A 21,088-nucleotide genomic window follows, 5' to 3' on the forward strand; every position below is an offset into this window, starting at 1 on the left:
ACATATACAGTAAGAGGATGAGAAACATGTCTATGTACCGTCCCAAGCCTACTTTGAACTAGAACGTGTAACTTTTCTCTTTCTAAACAGTTGTTTAGTCAGTTACCTTACAGATAAATCTTGTTCATTTGTTGTCATACATCTGGGACAGAAACTTTAAATTTAGATTTTTAACGTTTAAAAGCAAACTACGATTAGGAGATTACAAGGAAGTCCCAGGCCTGGAAACCTTCAAATGCACCGTTACACCACACCTCTTTAGACAAGCTTTTAGAAAAGAATGGCTCATCTGAACCGCCTGTTTCTTTAGGCAACCGTATAATTTGTCGTACTCCGATGTTGAGGTTTATTGCTTCATCCACTAACCCCTCTCCTCCCTCACCTAGTGTCTCCCATCTCATTACCCTCCATATCGTAAACTCACAAGGGCAGTGTACTCCCCCATGCGTTTCCCGTTTCTGCTCTACATTACAAAATTTACATGTACCAGTATTGGCGACGTTTTAAACCACACATTAACTATGTATTTTGCACTTGTGCTGCTGGACGTTCTGATCTTACTCCATTGGACTTCTTACGTAACCATACGCCCCACCATTGCCTGTTTTGTACTCTGTACAGACCTATTGAAGATGTAATGCTGGTAACACACGGTTCGTTTCTGCCATGCGTTTCTCCCCTCGATCGTTTTTGCCGCTCAATTTTGCAGTTGATTCTTTTATCGTCCGCTCGTTTATCTTATCTTTTTCCATTCACGTCTGGCAGAAATCGAGCCCCGAAAGAATCGAAAGGGAGATCGGACATGTCAGAAAAAGTCGCATAGGGTTTAATGGCGATGCGCACGTAAAACTTTACAAGTTTATTTTTATCATGCATAAACTGAGTTTAGGCGTGATAATGGGCTTTTCACCAGCGTGCTAACAGTTAGCACGGCTTTGTGAATCAAGCCCATAGCGTGTACCCAGCATTAGCTTCTAGTCCAACAATCCGTGGTAGGGAATGGAAAGGCCAGAGAGCAGCCATGAACTTCAAAACCTCCCCCCAACACGGGACTAGAGATGGCCCGAACCTCCGATTTTCGGTTCACGAACTTCTACAAAAAGTTTGGTTCGCAGGAGCTTTTGCGAACCGCAATAGACTTCAATGGGGAGGCGAACTTTGAAAACTAGAAACATTTATGCTGGCCACAAAAGTGATGGAAAAGATGTTTCAATGTGTCTAACACCTGAGTTTTTTCAGTGTCTACAAGAGGGAACATTTTTTTTTCAAAAAGACCTTATAGTTTTTGAGAAAATTGATTTTAAAGATCTCCTGACCGTGGGGAAATTAAACGCCCGCCGACTTTAGCGGTTAATAGCAAAGCCCCTTTAAAAGCTAGAAACACCAAAATTGCTGGGAATGTTAAGTAGAATAGTGGGAACAAGAGGAAAAACATTTTTTTTCAAAAAGACCTTGAAACTTTAAAATTGATTTTCTCAAAAAGTATAAAGAAAAAAAGTCGATTCATTAAAAAAAGAACCGATTCATTAAAAAGAACCGGATGACTCATGAACTGTTAGTATAGTTCATAATGCGTTCTGAGCAGGACGGACGTATAGCTGCCGTCTCCCGCTGTCTCTCTCCACCTGCCTTCACCTGTCACCCTCACCTAGGCTGGCACCAGGTGCCAGCCTAGGTGAGGGTGACAGGTGAAGGCAGGTGGAGAGACACAGCGGGAACCGGCAGCTATGCGTCCCAAAGGATGCATTCTCTACTATGTGGGGGGCGTTGGAGATCTTCAATCAACTTAATAGAAGATCGCAAGATAAGAAGATACTGTATTCGTTGGATCGTTTACCGAGGATATTGGCGTGGGAAATTTTTTTCAAAGGTACAGGTAAGTATTTATGGTTAATTTAGAATAATAAAATACTTTTCTCGTGGTTGTGTTTTTATTCCATTCAACCCTTTGTGGAAATGGGTAAAGGGGACTCCCAGATGCCACCATGAAACCCCCCAGGGAGTCGTCGCCCCCACCTCCTCCTGGGGCCATGGATTGGACAAGGGCTCCGGAGGGGGGGGGGGGGAAGGCTTGGTCGCCCCTCCCCCCCCGGAGCACCCCCATAACATGGACCATGTGGGCTGGTATAGCTCAGGGCGCGAAGCCCCAGTCGGCCGGGGCTCCACATTCTGGCTATCCCAGCCTGCATGAGGGACAAGGGGTTACAGAGGCTCAGTAGGGGGGAGCCCACGCCATTTTTTTTTTCAGATTTCCCACACTCAGCACATAAAAATAAGTTTTTTGTTAAAGGACTTCCGAGGCCACAAATGTGAAAAAATTTAAATACCTTTTCATAATCCAGATCCATGGAGGACGCCATCCGCGCCCTCCTGTTCATTCCGCCATGGCTCCCGTAGTAACACCGGTCCCGGTCGGGTACCGACCCCTCTGAACGGGTCGGGTTTTCATACCCCCCTCAATATGGCAGCCACAGATTGCCACGGCTGCGCAATCCGCATAGACGCGATTGCGGCTGCGCGTCATCTATTTGCGTGCATACATCGGACGCATCAGGAGGAGGTCCTAGAGCTGCGCAGCCGCAATCGCGTCTATGTGGACTGCACAGCCACGGCAATCTGTGGAGGCCATATTGAGGGGGGAATGAGAACCAGCCCCGTTCGGAGGGGTCGGGAACCGACCGGGGCTGGTATTACTGCGGGAGCCATGGCGTAATGAACAGGAGGGGGCGGATGGCGTCCTCCATGGATCTTGATTAAGAAAAGGTATTTAACTTTTTCCCATTTGTGGCCTCGGAAGTCCTTTAAATATCCTGCTATCTTTTTAACACACCCTGCAAATTTGGTGTTGCTAGGATGTAAGGGGCATTTGCTATTAACTGCTAAAGTCGGCGGGTGATAACCAACCATAGTTATAGGGGTGAAAAAGTGCTGAATTCTGCCATTGGCTTTTATTGGGCTCCCTATTTCACTTTCAAAAATCCCAAATCTTTTCAAAGGATGATGGCTCAGCAGTGGCACAATTTCTAGCATTGTAGGGACTCTTAGGGGGATCATGACTGGTGACTTTTGGGCCCATAGGCCAAAGAGGTCATAGCCTAGGGACACAAAAACCTGTTTATTTTGGCAATGTTAATGGTGGCGATTCTGATGAACATAAATCACAGCCATGGCTGTTAGCAAAGTCTGACTCTCACGACATGTCTTACGCAGGTAGAAGGCATATTGTTGTACTTGCACTCCAATGTTGGGTTCCCTACATCTCTGCAAACCAGAGTTACGGGGGTGCAAAAGTGCTAAAATCCCCCCTAGGCTTTCATTGGGGCCTAGGTTTTAAGGGTACAAAAGCGCAGGTAAGGGCCCGAAACTCAACAGCCCTGAGCCCCTTAAACTCCCTACAAAGCCTGAAAATTTAGGTCTGTTCAGCAGAAACCTGCGCTTTTGTACCCTTAGACTTATCAGTGACCCTCACTGATAAGAAATTCCCCTTTTTATCTCTTTCTTGTTCTCAGGAGCCATTTTCTGCTAGGAAAGTGTTTTATAGTTGGAATTTCTTATCAGTGAGAGTCACACTGTAGTCATTTCCTGTCTGAGTCAGGACTGAGTCAGCCACTTACATACCTGATCTTTAACTCTTTCAGACAGAGAAAGAAAAAAAGGAACACAGCCTAGTTATTTGTGTGCTAGGCACTGTACAAACCCATGTCTATCTAATCATGTCACATGTCACTTCTGGTATCCTTTAATAGCAAAGGCCCTTTACATCCTAGCAAAACCAAATTTGCAGGATATGTTAAAAAGCTAGCAGGAAACAATATTTAAAGGACTTCCGAGGCCACAAATGGGAAACCAGTTAAATACCTTTTCATAATCCAGATCCATGGAGGACGCCATCCGCGCCCTCCTGTTCATTCTGCCATAGCTCCCGCAGTAATAACGGCCCCAGTCGGGTCCCGACCCCTCCGAACGGGTCGGGTTCTCATTCCCCCCTCAATATGGCCACCACAGATTGCCGCGGCTGTGCAACCCGCATAGACGCGATTGCGGCTGCGCAGCTCTAGGACCTCCTCCCGATGTGTCCGCTGTATGCATGCATATTGATGATGCGGCGGGAGGAGGCCCTAGAGGCCCTTTTTTCACGTTTGTGGCCTCGGAAGTCCTTTAAAAATTTTTTTTTTTTATTATATTTTTATGTGCCGAGTGTGGGAAATCTGAAAAAAAATGGCGTGGGTTCCCCCCTCCTGAGCCTCTGTAACCCCTTGTCCCCCATGCAGGCTGGGATAGCCAGAATGTGGAGCCCGCATGGTCCATGGTATGGGGCGGGGCCCCCGGTCGAGAGACTCTGCAACTGGTGCGAGGACAACACGCTTGTCCTCAATGCAGCAAAGACTGTTCAACTAGTTGTGGATTTTAGGGAACACCCCCCCCCCCCCATCCTTGACCCAGTCCTGAAGTCACTGGGATACCAAGTGTTTGGTTCCTTGGCACAACTTTCACAAACGACCTAAGGTGGGGCCAGAACACCACCAAAATACTACAGAAAAAGACAACAGAGGTTATTCTTCCTGCGGCAGCTGAAAAAGTTTGGAATGTTACCGAATCCATCCTGTGCTCCTCTGATTGTCTGGTATGCAGGCACAAACGCTAGCGATAAGCATAAACTTCAAAGGGTTATTATGGGGCACAAAGGATCATTGGTTCGCCCCTGCCACCAGTGGCGGCGCTACACTGGGTCTTGCCGGGGCTGAAGCCCCAGCAGAGAAACTGTAAGCCCCTCGGAAAGCACCCCCTGAATTAAGGGCCGACTCTAGCGTGGGGCGAGACACTTATCATTCCCTCACCTCAGGGAATGATAACGGGGGGGGGGGGGGGGGGGGGTCCTTTTACGCGTGGCGCCGTTCGGGAGATACAGCTATAGTTTCCGGGCTGAAGCAGACACTGGAGCTTCAGCCGCCTGGTCCACTCCTGTCTCCTCCTCAGCAATACCGCTCTGCATGACTTCCTGATTCAGTGAGGTGAGGTAATGATAGGGTTCCCCTCCCAGCCTCTGCAAATAGTCCCCCCACCCTCCTGACCAGGTAGAACTTTATGTGCCAGAATATAATGAACATCTTTGGCGGCCACATGTTTAAAAATTAGCACCACTCGCTTTCGGAGGAGACAAACTGGTTACTCAAACACTGTTCGCTACCAAATAGAAAACCAGTATGTCTACATGTGCTTAATTAATTTTAATTATAACTTGCAAAATTGTCATACAAAAAGTGATTCACAAACTTGTTTAAAACATCCTAAAAACAACATGGCTGGCACATGGACTACTTAAGCATTATTCCCACTGTCATTGTGAGGATCTAAGACCACATTGACCGCCAAGTCAAAGCCTATGCATGCCAATTGGCATGCATCGGCTTTGGCTGGGCGGCCAATGCGGTCTTAGATCCTCACAATGACAGTGGGAATAATGCTTAGTCCATGTGCCAGCCATGTTGTTTTTAGGATGTTTTAAACAAGTTTGTGAATCACTTTTTGTATGACAATTTTGCAAGTTATAATTAAAATTAATTAAGCACATGTAGACATACTGGTTTTCTATTTGGTGGAGAACTTTATGTGCATTTACTGGGGTAACGCTGTCTTACGTGCATTTACTGGGGTAACGCTGTCTTACGTGCATTTACTGGGGTAACGCTTTCTCTTATGTGCATTTACTAGGGGTAACGCTGTCACTTACGTGCATTTACTGAGGTAACGCTGTCTCTTATGTGCATTTATTGGGGTAACGCTGTCTTACGTGCATTTACTGGGGTAACGCGGTCTTACGTGCATTTACTGGGGTAACGCGGTCTTACGTGCATTTACTGGGGTAACGCTTTCTCTTATGTGCATTTACTGGGGTAACGCTGTCTGTCATTATGAGCATTAACTGGTGAAAAGCTGTCTCTTATGCGCATTTACTGATGAAAAGCTGTCTGTCATGTGCATTTACTGGTGAAATGCTGTCTGTCATGATGTGCATGTACTTCATATTTTTTTTTATGTAACTACATTAGCTGGTGCAACTACATTACAGTTAGCCCCGCCCACATGATGTCATGACCACGCCCATTTCATCAGATTCCCCCCTGTAAGCCCCACCTGCCAGCCCTTGTGCCCCCTTTGAGCCCTCCCCCAAAAACCTGAAGCTTGAGCCGCCACTGCCTGCCACCCCTAGACCTCCTCCACTCCGCTAGAACAAAGACAAGGGCCACCAAGATCCCCCATGAACTCTCCCATCCAGTCACCCGTTTCTACAATCTCCTCCCATTGGGTCGTTGTTACAGGACCATCTCCTCAAGAACCACCAGGTACAGGAGCACCTTCCATCCCCCCCCCCACACCCCCAAGTAGTTCTCCTGCTTAACTCCTGACCTTGGGACTAGAGAGTCCCGATGGCTCTCCAGTACCAAGTTCAACTTACATCCCAGATTTCTAGCTCAATACCAACAGCCTGTGGCACATAGCCCCATGGACAACTCAATATCTAACTCCTTCACGCTCAACTAGCATCACTGGGCACAATTACCCAACACCCTAGGCATTGCCTCAAGCTGCCCCCTATGCTCTATGTAATGTCCTGTATGTTCCTTGTTTTGCTTGTCTCTCCATATCTTGCATGCTGTCAACATTATGAACGTGTTCCGTTCTACTGCCATTGCCATGTGAACCACAACCAATTCCGGGTATGACAATTGTTGTACTTGGCTAATAAAGGTGATTAATTCATCTGTTATATTTACATTTAGTGGAATTAACAGCAAACAAGAATCCTAAACTACTAGCTTAGCTTCAGGGTGTATAGAGCGATTTGTCATCTTTCTGGGCTAACATACAATACTGGCAACAAGGATGGGGTATTACAGATGACTCTGAAATCTTTGGCTATTAATCATTTAAACAAGAACAATAAAAAAAGGAAACCTAAAACTGCAGTATGAGAGTCACTTTCATGTCAGATGCAAACTGACACTGCAAACAGTAGTAATAATGCCGGGATACTTTCAGCCTGCAGTGATGCAGGCACACAGTACTTACAAAAGTCATAGTTCTGAGTTTAAGCTAGCTTGTCAATAGTCGCTCATTTTAACTCTTGTACACAATTGTGTAGGTCTGATCTTTTCTTGCATTTATTATTATTGCTCACTCTCTTATGCCCATAAAATATTCCTTCTAAATCAGGCTTTTCTAATTGTACATTTGTGAGATGAATTTAATTTACACACTCCTAGGAGCTCTGGTTCACCATGAGCTTGCCGGGCAAACTGTAATAAGTCCTACTTCATAGAGCCACATTAATCCATGCCATGCACTGATGAGGACCAACCAGTTCAAAACAGTCTGTATGCATGGTGGATTAGTGTGGCTCTGTACAATTAACCACTTAAGTCTATCTGGACGGATATATCCATCCAGATAGACTGTGCAGCTGCCGCTGCCTGCTGTTACCCCTTCGATCAGTAAATGGGAATATAATTCCCATTCACCGATCTAAGTCCCCCGCAGAAAAACCGACGCTCTCCAATCAGAGACCAAGGTATTTCTGCAAAATAAAGAAAAAAAAAAAAAAAAAAAAAAAAAAAAAAGTTTCACAGCCTCCTTGTAGTTCCTGGTAGTGTGATCGTACGCTCCAGGACTTTTTTTTGACTGTGGTCATCTTGTGGCCAAATAGTAAACTACACCCACATATATTTTTTACATTACATTATTTTACATTTACAATTATCGGTTTCCCTCACACACCAAAAATTACCCAAATACAATTTTTAATAAAAAAATAAAATAAAAAAAATTACAATAAAAAAAAAAACAAAAAAAAAAAAACAACAACAAATAGTTACCTAAGGCTCTGAACTTTTTAAATATACATACAGAGAGTATCTTATTATATTTTTTAAAATTATAAGCTTGTAAATAGTGATGGACGCAAATTGAAAAAATGCACCTTTATTACAATAAAATGTCGGCGCCATAAATTGTGATAGGGACCTAATTTAAACTGTGTAATAACCGGGACAAATGGGCAAATAAAATTCATGAGTTTTAATTACGGAAGAATGTACTAATTTTAAACTATAATGGCCAAAAACTGAGAAACAATATTTTTTTCCCATTACTTTCTTAATCTTCCTGTTAAAATGGATTTAGAAAAAAATAATGCTTTGCAAATGGGTACTACCTTAAAGGTCCGTACACACGCCGGACTGGAGGAAACGACGGGTCCGTCGTCACCTCCCGCTGGGCGGGCGTTCCAGCGACAGTCCGGCGTGTGTACAGTCTGTCTGCAGACTGATACGGCAGTTTCTGAGCGATACGCCAGGCGGATTGCTCAGAAACAGCCGTATCAGTCTCCCGACAGACTGTACACACGCCGGTCTGTCTGCTGAAAACACGCCCAGCAGGAGGGGACGACGGAACCGTCGTTTCCTCCAGTCCGGCGTGTGTACGGACCTTTAGAAATCCTAATTAGTGGCGGAAAAAACAAGATAAAGATCAATGAATTGTGATAAGTAGCGATAAAGTTATTGGCAAATGCATGGGAGGTGAACGTTGCTCGGATGCATACGATTTTCAACACTCTAGGCTGAAGTGGTTAACAAGCTGACACATGACTGCATTCCAGTGGTTCTGAAAGTTGTGCTTGGCTTTCATGCACAACAAAGTGACGCTTTGCATATTCTGCAGTGATGCATTGTGGAAGACCTACGCTCACTCCAACCTGTAAAATTGCAAATAACTTCTGTTTTAAAGTGACTCTGTAACAAAAATTACAACGTTTTTTCTACCATCCTACAAGTTCCTAAACCTATTCTAATGTGTTCTGGCTTACTGCAGCTCTTTCTACTATAACCATCTCTGTAATAAATCAATGTATCTTTCCCCTGTCAGACTTGTCGGCCTGTGTCTGGAAGGCTGCCAAGTTCTTCAGTGTTGAACTGTTCCTCTATGCACACTCCAGTGTGTGTTTTATTTACATAAGCCAGCAGCTTCTCTGCTATCTTATCAGTGATAGAAGAGAGCTGGATAAAAATCCTCCTCTGGAGGCTGTGAAAGGAGCTGGTCTGTCACATACTGAGGAATTAACGACATAGGCAGAGCTGTCTGCAGGAAGCCTGTAATGTTCAGTGCATGAGAGAAGCTGGGGACAGAAGGTAAACACACACAAGTGATCTCTTGAGATTCAGAAGTAAGGCTGTATACAGCCTGCTTGTGTATGGATGTATTTTCTATGTGTGGACATGCTGTACATCAACCTACTTCCTGTTTTGGTGGCCATTTTGTTTGTTTATAAACAAACTTTTTAAAACTGTTTTTGACTACTTTTAATGCGGCGGGGAGCGGTGAAATTGTGACAGAGGGTAATAGGAGATGTCACCTAACACACTGGTATGTTTACTTTTGTGCGATTTTAACAATACAGATTCTCTTTAAAGGGAACCCGAGGTGACGTGACATGATGCGATAGACATGTGTATGTTCAGTGCCTAGCACACTTTTTTTTCTTTCTCTGCCTGAAAGAGTTAAACATCAGGCATGTAAGTGGCAGTTCCGGTCTGAGTCAGGACTGGGTCAGACTACAGTGTGACCCTCACTGATAAGAAATTACAACTATAAAACACTTTCCTAGCAGAAAATGCTCCTGAGAGCAGGAAAGAGATAAAAAGGGTCAATGGTTCATAGATTTTAGCTCTGGCTTACTTTAATGAATGTGTCATTGAGCAAAAACAGTAAAAGCTTAAAAAGTAGATTCAAATATTAAATAAAACCGTGGAATATCTTAAAAAGTATTTTTTAGTAGGAGCATCGATACAATTGTTTATTCCATTAGTTTAATTGCACCTCGGGTGTCCTTTAAGCAGGCAACTTATGTAATTTTAAGCCCCATCCACGCCATACAATTTTTTGTCTGATTCGATTCATTGATTTGATCCAACATGTCCGATCGGAATTCGATTCAATTCAATTTGACATTGCAAAACAATAGCAAATTGAATCGAATCCCGATCAGACATGTCGGATTGAATCAAATGAAATCAGTTCATCGAATCGAACAAAAAATTGTATGGTGTATATGGGGCTTAACTTATACAGTTACATATAACCTTTGTCAAGTCATAGGGTCACTAGATGGTAGCACAATCCATGGGAGACCATTACATTGTAATGAATGTTAGGGTTTACAGTTTCAGATATTTTCCCATTTTTAATACTTATATGCATTAACACTTAGGTTCTCAACGTGTGGTACGCGTACCCCAGGGGGTACTTCTGATCGTTCTAGGGGGTACTCGGGCTGGATATACTTAAAGAAAAAGTGTTAGCAAAAATATGCCCCCCCCCCTCCCCCGAAAAAAACCCCCACATATGCAAGTAGATAAATACTTGCTCTACTTACATAACAGATGTATTGTAGTGTCCATGTTTTGGTTTCAGTACAGTAATTATGGAGAGTTCTGTTGATGGCAGGGGCCATCTTGTGTCTCTGGCTAGATTCCTCCCCCGCACTAATTATGCGTACAGCGCAGAGGAATAAATGCAGCAGCCACAGACTCAGCTACTAATGGATCCAAGCACTGCTGTTCCCATCTATTCTCTGCACTACCACTGGCGGTAGTACAGGGAAAACAAAAAGGGAACAGCCACGTCTGGAACCATTTTTAGGTGAGTCTGTGTGCGTTGCCTTTATCCTTCCCCAATGTGCAGCACGGGGAAGGGTTTCTAAAAATGTTCTCGGTTCAACTCTGACTGGCTTATGGTTCCAAGTATCACCCCCACTTACTGGCATTTTGCCCTATCTACACTGACCATGGCCCATCTTAGATATGAAGTCCCTGGCCTCATCACGCATGGGTGCGATGTAACCAGGCACGCACGTAAATAACCCCACTCTGGCTTATTTCCTCATTCAGATGCAGTGTGCTCCACGGCCTCCATGGATCAAGCGCTCACTGATCCTTTTGCAGATAATCTACACTTGCTTCTTTACTGTCCTACACCTCTGTTCCCCTATCTATTGTACCGACCACTTCGGCATCCACACTGACAGCGATTTTCCCTACACATCATAGTTCCATAGTTTGGGTAAAAAAAAACAACAAAAAAACAAAACAAAAACAAAAAAAAACACCCCAAACATTAGCCCATAGAGTTTAACCCGCATAAAAAAAATAAAACCGAAAAATACATAATCAAAAAATATAAAGAGAATCTCACATGGGACATACACTTGATCCATTTGTGCTCACACACTGCGCCTATCCCAATTTAGGGGTGGACCTTATTCTATTGGTCCACCAACCTACGACAATGCACTTACAGTATTTACAATACTTTAAACTCAAATGTCCTGCATTATTGCCAATGTGAAGCATTGAAATGTTATGCATAAAGGTTTTTGTAGCATTTAATTTTTATTGATTGACGTGCTTGTATGTTTTGTCTGTCCGTGCACATATATACATATGTGTGTGCATGCACATGTACAGTGGGTTGCAAAAGTATTCGGCCCCCTTGAAGTTTTCCACATTTTGTCACATTACTGCTACAAACATGCATCAATTTTATTGGAATTCCACGTGAAAGACCAATACAAAATGGTGTACACGTGAGAAGTGGATCGAAAATCATACATCATTCCAAACATTTTTTTTTTACAAATAAATAACTGCAAAGTGGGGTGTGCGTAATTATTCAGCCCCCTGAGTCAATACTTTGTAGAACCACCTTTTGCTGCAATTACAGCTGCCAGTCTTTTAGGGAATGTCTCTACCAGCTTTGCACATCTAGAGACTGAAATCCTTGCCCATTCTTCTTTGCAAAACAGCTCCAGCTCAGTCAGATTAGATGGACAGCGTTTGTGAACAGCAGTTTTCAGATCTTGCCACAGATTCTCGATTGGATTTAGATCTGGACTTTGACCTGGCCATTCTAACACATACTGTGGATATGTTTTGTTTTAAACCATTCCATTGTTGCCCTGGCTTTATGTTTAGGGTCATTGTCCTGCTGGAAGGTGAACCTCTGCCCCAGTCTCAAGCCTTTTGCAGTCTCCAAGAGGTTTTCTTCCAAGTTGGCCCTGTATTTGGCTCCATCCATCTTCCCATCAACTCTGACCAGCTTCCCTGTCCCTGCTGAAGAGATGCACCCCCCCCCCCCCCCCCCGAGCATGATGCTGCCACCACCATATTTGACAGTGGGGATGGTGTGTTCAGAGTGATGTGCAGTGTTAGTTTTCCACCATACATAGCGTTTTGCATTTTGGCCAAAAAGTTCCATTTTGGTCTCATCTGACCAGAGCCCCTTCATCCACATGGTTGCTGTGTCCCCCAAATGGCTTGTGGCAAACTGCAAATGGGACTTCTAATGCTTTCTGTTAACAATGCCTTTCTTCTTGCCAAACTTCCATAAAGGCCAACTTTGTACCGTGCATGACTAATAGTTGTCCTATGGACAGAGTCTCCCACCTGAGCTGTAGATCTCTGCAGCTCGTCCAGAGTCACCATGGGCCTCGACTGCATTTCTGATCAGCGCTCTCCTTGTTCGGCCTGTGAGTTTAGGTGGATGGCCTTGTCTTGGTAGGTGTACAGTTGTGCCATACTCCTTCCATTTCTGAATGATCGCTTGAACAGTGCTCCGTGGGATGTTCAAGGCTTTGGAAATCTTTTTGTAGCCTAAGCCTGCTTTAAACTTCTCAATAACTTGATCCCTGACCTGTCTTGTGTGTTCTTTGGACTTCACGGTGTTGTTGCTCCCAATATTCTCTTAGACAACCTCTGAGGCCCTCACAAAGCAGCTGTATTTGTACTGACATTAGATTACACACAGGTGCACTCTATTTAGTCATTAGCACTCATCAGGCAATGTCTATAGGCAACTGACTGAACTCAGATCAAAGGGGGCCAAATAATTATGCACACACCACTTTGCAGTTATTTATTTGTAAAAAAAAAAGTTTGGAATCATGTATGGTTTTCATTCCACTTCTCATGTGTACACCACTTTGTGTTGGTCTTTCATGTGGAATTCCAATAAAATTGATTCATCTTTGTGGCAGTAATATGACAAAATGTGGAAAACTTCAAAGGGGCCGAATACTTTTGCAACCCACTGTATTGATTGATTATAAAAAGAGGGTGGGGATAATAGCCTGGTGGCACCATGAAAGTTATTGACGAATATAACAATTGTTTTCAAGACTGTATAGGAAGTATGTTTACATATTATAACTTTAGATCTAGGGGAAATTGTTTATTTATTCTGGAAGGGGAAACTTGGTGGTTGTTTTTATATGTCTCCCATATACTCCTATATTTGCCTGAGGAAGCAGGTTGCGACCTGTGACACACGTCACAGTTTTGGAGTTTTTCTGAGTGTTTAAAGCGGTATTGTCACCATAAAAATCAAATTTCAACAGCAACTGGTCTTAGTGTATTAAGTGATGAAGATGCTAATCCTGCATTCAAAACTTTTTCTGCTGTTATGGTTTGGAGTTATCACATACTTTAGGAGCACTGGCCCTAGTGCCAAACCGTGCCAAAAAGTTGAATGCTGGGAGTTATTTTTATCTATAATATATTCCTCCTCTTCCATTTATTTCCCTGCCTAGCTGATCACTTGTGTTTACAAGCAAGGCTGAGGTGACTCAGTGATTGGATGTGTAGAAAAAAAAAAAATAAGACTCTGGGAGGAGGGCAGCTAATGAATACACAATGAGCAAGAGAAAGGAGGGGGGAAAACAATAGTCAGGGAGGATATGATGTCAGCATTAGCTTGGCAAGATGGCCACTGCCTACAATAGGATTTTCTGCTTTTGCTTTGCAAAATTCACAGGAATCATTACGTGGATAGCACAATACATCTGTTATGTAAGTAGAAGTAGTATTTATCTACTTATATATGTGTTTTTTATTTCTAGGTTAGCATGGGTGTCGCTTGTTCTTTAATCAAAGCTCCATTTTTAAAACTGACTGTTTGACTCATCAAGAGGGGGTTAAGTCCATCACTAATAGAAATCACTTGGAAAAAGACTGACTCTTGGGTGCATGCTGTGGTTTCAAAAATAGACTTTTTTTTATCAAAAATTCCCATAAAATTCACAAAACACACATGCTGTGTCTCTTAGCCGCCCTTAGCCGATGTAATTAGAAACAAATCCAAATCCTGTAGCTCCTCCAAGGCTAGACTCGGAGGGCCCTCAGCATGAAAAAAGGGCAATAGTGATTAAAAGCAGCACAGTTATGGCTGACCCCAACTCGCAGATCAGCTCAAACAAAGCAAAGCTTGAATGGTACATGCAAAGCATATGCAGACGTGCACTGCTGCATATGCTTTACATTTACCATTGCTGTGATGTGATGGTGTAAAAAAAAAGCACATGCAGGATTTGCCAAAGGCTGTATTAGTAAATGCAGATGTCACAAGCAGTTCACTAAAGCTCCAGGCTGAAAGCACAAATGGCACATGCAGTTCGCAAATGCTGAAAACTGTACAGATGAATACAAATGGCATATGCAGTTCACATGCAGGTGGAGTAGTGGAAAGGATTGTTATCATTTGGATGCTCCGGAGGGAAATGTTAGTATAAGTGCTGCTGACTGGAAGCTGAAGCCCAGAAAAAAAAGTCACCACGTTCAGTGCCGATGTTGTCCGATATATTTCGCCATGGATACGACCTCATCAAGGACTAAACACCCAACAAACTTTGCCTCAAAATACTCTGATTCCCAGCCACCATATATGTTGCAGTGTTCTCACCAGAATTTTTTTTTCAGCCGGGTGTCATGAAAAAGTAGCCAGGTGGTGTGCGAGGGGGGAATGCAGGGCTGGTGCAACTCTGCCTACAGTACAAGAGGAGGATGAGGAGGCAAGCTTATGACAGCCATGTGCTCATATCTGGGGCTGCCTGAAAGGAATAGGACTGTCTACTGACATTCACGCAGTGTGGATTCGCTCAGGGGGAGAGAGTCGGGGCAATTTTGGGTGCCTGGAGTCGGGAAAAAATGCACCTAATGAATTTAAACTGTAATTAAAATATAAAATATGATAAAATATTCTATTTCTCAGATAACAGTTATCATAAATAATTTATATATACAGTAATAGCAGTGCTTAGTCCACAAAAATGAAATAAACCAAAATTAGTTACTTGTGCTGCTTCAATAAAGCAGTCCCCGTATTTTTAAGTCAGCTATACATATCTGATTGTGACTGTACAGTATATATGATGTGTACACAGGAATCTCTTATATATGTTACAGCCAGAACCCGAAGTTTGGCCACTTCTAGTTCTCGCCGGCCACTTTGGGTTCTGGCCGGCCAATGTGCGAAGTAGCCGCAGCGCTGCGGCCAATGTGAGAAATGGAATTATTCCTGTAACATTAATGTATCTTCTGGCCGCAGCGGGCAAATTTATCACAACTTAGTTAATTTAATGCAATTAAGCCGGCGGCAATGTAACAGATGAAGCCGCCGGCTTTTGCTCTGCCTCTCTCTCCTCCCCCCGCCTCTCTCTCCTCTTATGGGCAGCCGGCGGGGACACGCGTGTCCCCCCGGAGTCGTCCGTCGCGGCAGGAAAGCAGAGCGAGGAGGCTGCAGACATTGCTTCTGCCAGCACGCGACGAACGACTCTGCGCTGCGGCCAGAAGATACATTAATGGTACAGGAATAATTCCATTTCTCACATTGGCCGCAGCGCAGCGGCCACTTCGCACATTGGCCAGCCAGAACCCGAAGTGGCCGGCCAGAACTAGAAGTGGCCAAACTTCGGGTTCTGGCAGTAACATATATACTAAATAACATCTATGCTGTAAGAATAAAGCCTGATGTGTAGCCGTGTCACTAATAGAGATGGTCTATGAGATGGAAATAATTCTGCGTTGATGCAGATTTATGCAAATGTATGCACTCTCTTTGCTCATGAAATCAAATAATTTGATATGTTAAAATTTGGTTTGGTGACTACGAATTAAATGGTACCTGAGACGGATGAAAAGAAAAGTTTTATACATACCTGGGGCTTCTTCCAGCCCCCTTCAGGCCAATTAGTCCCTCGCTGTCCACCTCCAACACCTGGATCTTCTGCTAGGAGTCCCGGTAATTAGGCCAGTCAGCGCAGTTCGGCCACGTGCCGTTCCTACAGCCAGGAGCATCCTGCACCTGCGCAATAGTGCTGCGCAGGTGTAGTACACTGCTGGCGGCGGAGTGTGTGCATGCGCACTACGCCAGACTGGCTCAAGTACCTGGATTCATAGCAGAAGATCCAGGTGGCGGAGGAGGACAGCGAGGGAATGATTAGCCTGAAGGGGCTGGAGGAAGCCCCAAGTATGTATAAAACTTTAATTTCATCTGTCTCAGGTTTACTTTGTTACACAGTAGTACTATACTCTACATATGCACCAGTGTTCTCCCCAGGATCAATTAAGTGGGCGGGCCGCCCGGGTGAAATAAGGCCCCGCCTGGCTGCTATTTTGCATATTAGAAAAGCCAGCGCTGTTCTGACTTCTCTGTAGCAGATTGCCCAGCAAGCTCAGCTCCTCTATGTACGAGATCTCACGCTTTCCGGCGGGCTCGTACACATTGGCTCGGCATGGCAATAGGTGGGACCATCTGTTACACTGACTACATAGTGCTCTTCCAGGAACGAGGCACATTACAAGCAGTCTCTCACTCTGCCTGCACGATCGTGAAGGGATGCTGGAGCCTGTGTGGCTAAAGCAGAGCTGGGCAAACTACAGCCCGTCTGGCTTTGTAATCTTAGTATTTAGTGCCTCCTTTCCCCCTCACGGCTGTATCACTTGTCTCTCTCCCTCCCCACCGTACAATTGTGCCGTACAAACTTCCCATCTCTGTGAATTAGGGCACTTTCGTCTGACTGAAGAGAGGAGTGCAGGCAATCACTCACTTCCTCCCCCGGGTGTCAGACGCACGGAGCAGATCTCCACTAGCTGCAGAGAGCGGGATGTTTTGGCTGCCTAGAGAATAGTGTTGTCCGGATCATGAACGATTCGGATGATCCGAATCTCTTTTGTGAGTCGAATCATCCGAATCATCAAAATGAGTGATTCGGATCGCAAAGAGGGCGGGGCCAGGAGCAGCACGCCCCCCTCTCAGCGAGCAGCAGGGTCCTGGAAGCAGAGCAGAGATGGATCTGTTGGAGGGGAGCCAGCCTTGCAGGGACAGGTAGATGAGAGAGAGGGACATTGGTGCCACTGCCACATATGTGTAGAGCACACATACTGGCTATAATGTGCTGCTCATTATAGGCTGTCTGTTCTGTAGTTGTGCACAACGAACAAATTGGAAACTTTAGGCTCAGCTCAGTAACTTTACAGACAGCGTACTGGGCTAGAAGGGCAGGCACTGTGATTGCTGTGCAATATGATCCTCCTGCACTGCTCTAAACAGCTGTACTTCACTTGTGGGAATGCTTTCTTTCACTGTGCTACGTTTGCAATCAAAGTATACGGATGAACATATAGGTGAAATATATGTAAAGCATATGATTGCAGCATGTGGGTATTGTGTGCAAACAAACATTTCTGCTCTCTGCTCGTCCCTCCTCCCTTCTGTGTCCACTCCCTGCCCTCTGTCCATCTTCTCCCCTTCTCTGTCCCCAACCCCCCTCCCCTTCTCTGTCCACCTGCAGGGAAAGTCCTGTCCTGCTAGTCATTTCACCCCCGAATGCTTCCCTAGTAAAATGATCCGAAATTCGGATCAAAGATACGGATCTTTTCAATGACCCGATTCGAATCATCCGAATCATTGAAAAGATCCGAAGAACAGAGCACACAGACAGCAGCGCTGAAGGGGGGAAAAAGGCATTCTATAGGCACAGGCAAAAAAAAAAAAGCTGTGACCTTAGGGTCAGCTTGCTCCCATAAAGCTTTGTCCTGACGTTTATTCCCACCCCCTCTTTTTTTAACCCTTAGGATACACTAATAAACCTCTGGAATCTCAAGGGGCCAGCATGTCCTATCAGACCATGCTGAGCTTTGCATTTTCTCAAAAAACAAAACAAAAAAAAAAAACAACCAGTTCATATCTAGTGAGTTTGCAGCTTGTCAGTTTAATCTGTAGGACATGCTGAGCCTTGTGGCTCCACAACGATGGAGTCCACAAATAATGAAAACCTTACCAATCAGATGATTGGTAGAGGAACCAACCCCCAAAACATTGACGGAACAATAGTGGTCGATCGGAACCATTAATAATGCCCAATACGTATAACTGTCTAGCTCTGGACATGTGTGAAAAATATGATGTCTGTTTCACCTGCACTGTGAACTGGATTTGTGTACTGCAAATCAAGCCTATTTTTGTTTTTTGTTTTTTAAAAGCAAACAAAAAGCACTGTAATAGCACATTAAAAACAACCAAAAAACACTTTTTCCTGGTTTTTACTTGGCAGGTTCACTTTAAGACAGATGCTGCATATCTTTTACTAGGTACACACTATGAGATTTTCTAGCTGATTTATTGTCAGATCCATTATTTCCAACATGACCAATCTGCTTTCTGATCGATTTCCGAGCATTTTACGATCAATTTCCTATTGAAGTAATCGGAAAATGCTCGGAAATCGATCAGAAAGCAGATCAGACATGTTGGAAATAATCGATCTGACAGTAAATCGGCCAGAAAATCTCACCTAGCATCTCTGTACCTAGCATTAAAGCAAGAGTCATATGGAGGCTCAGTGTTTTCACCAGGCCTCCATCCGGCTAATTTTGGTAAGCACCCTTCTGATATCGGCTCGTTTCCTCCTCCTATGCTGTAAGCAGAGCTTACACGGCCCTGCATTCCACCTGTTGTGCCCCACCCGGCTACTTTTTAATGCCACCCGGCTGGAAAAAAATTCTGGGGAGAACACTGCACTCCCCACAGAGCTGCAGGGAATCCACTGAAAATGTTGTGCACATTGAACACAGAGATGTTGTCTATCACCCATAAACCTGGTTCAGATTGTGCATGAAGAATGCAAAATAGAGGAAGAATCTCCTTATTCCCCTGCAGAGTACCTGCACATCACTCTTACATGTACCCACAGTTACATTGCCTAGGGCCTGATAGATGTTCTTTGTTCCAGTCTGTACCTTTTACAAGTACTCTTACTAAGGACTAGTTTTAGTCTAGGACTAAAGGGAATAAATATGGCAGTCTCCATATCCTTCTCACTTCAGTTGTCTTTTAAAATTCCTAAGCGGTTACAAGCTTCATTAAAAGCCTGGGAAAGTTTTTTTTAAACACCCCCCTCCCAAATCTAACTCCACTGTAATTCAGACTAATTTAAGAGCCCTCAGATATTTCACACCAGACCTAAACCTGTCGGTATGGAATCAACTGGGAATATCCTCCTTCTCTGACCTTTTCGTAAACAACCAACTCAAATCCTTCAGTTCATTAAGCAGCCAATTCAATCTCCCCCCAAACCAACTCTTTACTTACCACAGACTGTTTCATCTGATCTCCTCTAAAAATCTATGTCCACCTTCTATACAACCTGAAATTTTAGCCATGCTTAACTTTAAAGGCCATTATAAAGGTGGCATTTCTGTTTGGTATGAAACAATTAGAACATGCAAGACTTCACCATTACTACGATACTCCAGAATTTGGTCTACGAACCTTCATAGAGATATCTCGGTACCTCAACTAATCAAATCCAACAACATGATCTCTAGACTGGCCAAATCTAACTCCCACTGGGAAATGTCCCGTAAGATTCTCTATAGATGGTACATAACTCCAAGGAAGATTGCCTCATTTGCACCTAATGCCTCACCGACTTGCTGGAAATGCAACTCTGACACCGGTACCTACCTACATATGTTTTGTAGCTGTCCTAAAGTCTCACCACTTTGGACAAAAGTAGAATCTCATATTAGCAGAACATGCCTTCCTGGCTTCAAATTATGCCCTTCTTTAGCATCATTGATGGTTGACATAGATAAAAGTCCTCCCAATCTACAACCCTTTATTTCCCATCTCATCCTGAACACACACTATACAATCTCTTCGAACTGGAAATCCCAGGAAAACTTGGTATTTCGACATGTACTATCCTCTACTCGTTCAAACATCCAACTAGAGCAAAAGATCAGAGCTAGATTAGGAGTTACATCTGAACACTACATTATCCCTAAATCTTGGTTATAAACCCCTGGCTTATGTTTATGTATATGCAATTTTCTTCTCTGTATTCAATGATGACATCAGAATCTGTCGTTAGCGAATAATGCTTAGACCTTAATTTGTTATGTCTCTTCCTTATGTTCTATATGTTAAGGTTAAAGGTTATTACTTATAGCCATTTCTCTTCTTGGAAACCAACTACATTATGTACCTCCACTGGCGGGTGGCCTTATGGCCATCTGGTCCCGCCAGTTTTAGTAATTGGGCTCACCCCCATAATGACTACCCTAAGGGTTGTGTAAATGTCAGATAAGGGGCACTCCTCCTAATTACTTGTCCTGTTAAGTATAATGATGCTACCTCTCAAAAAAAAAAATACTTTCAATCAACAAGATTGTAATATGCAAATTAGAGGAGTCGGAGTCGAGAAATCGGTGGAATCCTAAATTTAGGAGTCGGAGTCGGTGGATTTTTGTACCGACTCCACAGCCCTGATGGCGGGTAACAGCTATAGACAGTTAAAGAGAACCAGAGATGAAGCACCCTCATGTATTTTATTACATTTATCAGTGGGAACATGACAGTAAACACCTACCCTGCTTTTAGTTTCATTGTTATCTGCTTAATTAGTCTATTAGCAACTGTGATAAGAATCCATCGACTATTCAGTCGAGGTTTGACCTGGAATCATTATAGCTGAGTCACTCTTCTGTGATGTCTTTTCAAGCCCAAGCCTTCCCCCTCCTGGCTTAGATCTTCTGCTTTGCATACTGAGAGCTGTGATGACTGGGAGGGGCTGCTGCTCCTGAGAGAGAAGCTCTGTGGCTGTAATATGATCCCTGTGTGCTCTGTGTGCACTAGATTCTCATAGGAATGAAACTGCAGTTATTATCAGTGACACTTCCTACAGGCATATCATACCAAA

The 21,088-nt window shown here is 43.9% G+C and overlaps 1 protein-coding gene across 1 annotated transcript in view; it reads right to left on the reverse strand.

Moving 5' to 3' along the window:
• The window catches only part of COPA (COPI coat complex subunit alpha), a 329,230-nt gene that overhangs the window by 121,273 nt on the left and 186,869 nt on the right, over positions 1 to 21,088 (reverse strand). The window lies entirely within an intron of this gene.

Source organism: Hyperolius riggenbachi, chromosome 9 (genome assembly GCF_040937935.1).
Source record: "Hyperolius riggenbachi isolate aHypRig1 chromosome 9, aHypRig1.pri, whole genome shotgun sequence".
Taxonomy (NCBI): Eukaryota; Metazoa; Chordata; class Amphibia; order Anura; family Hyperoliidae; genus Hyperolius; species Hyperolius riggenbachi.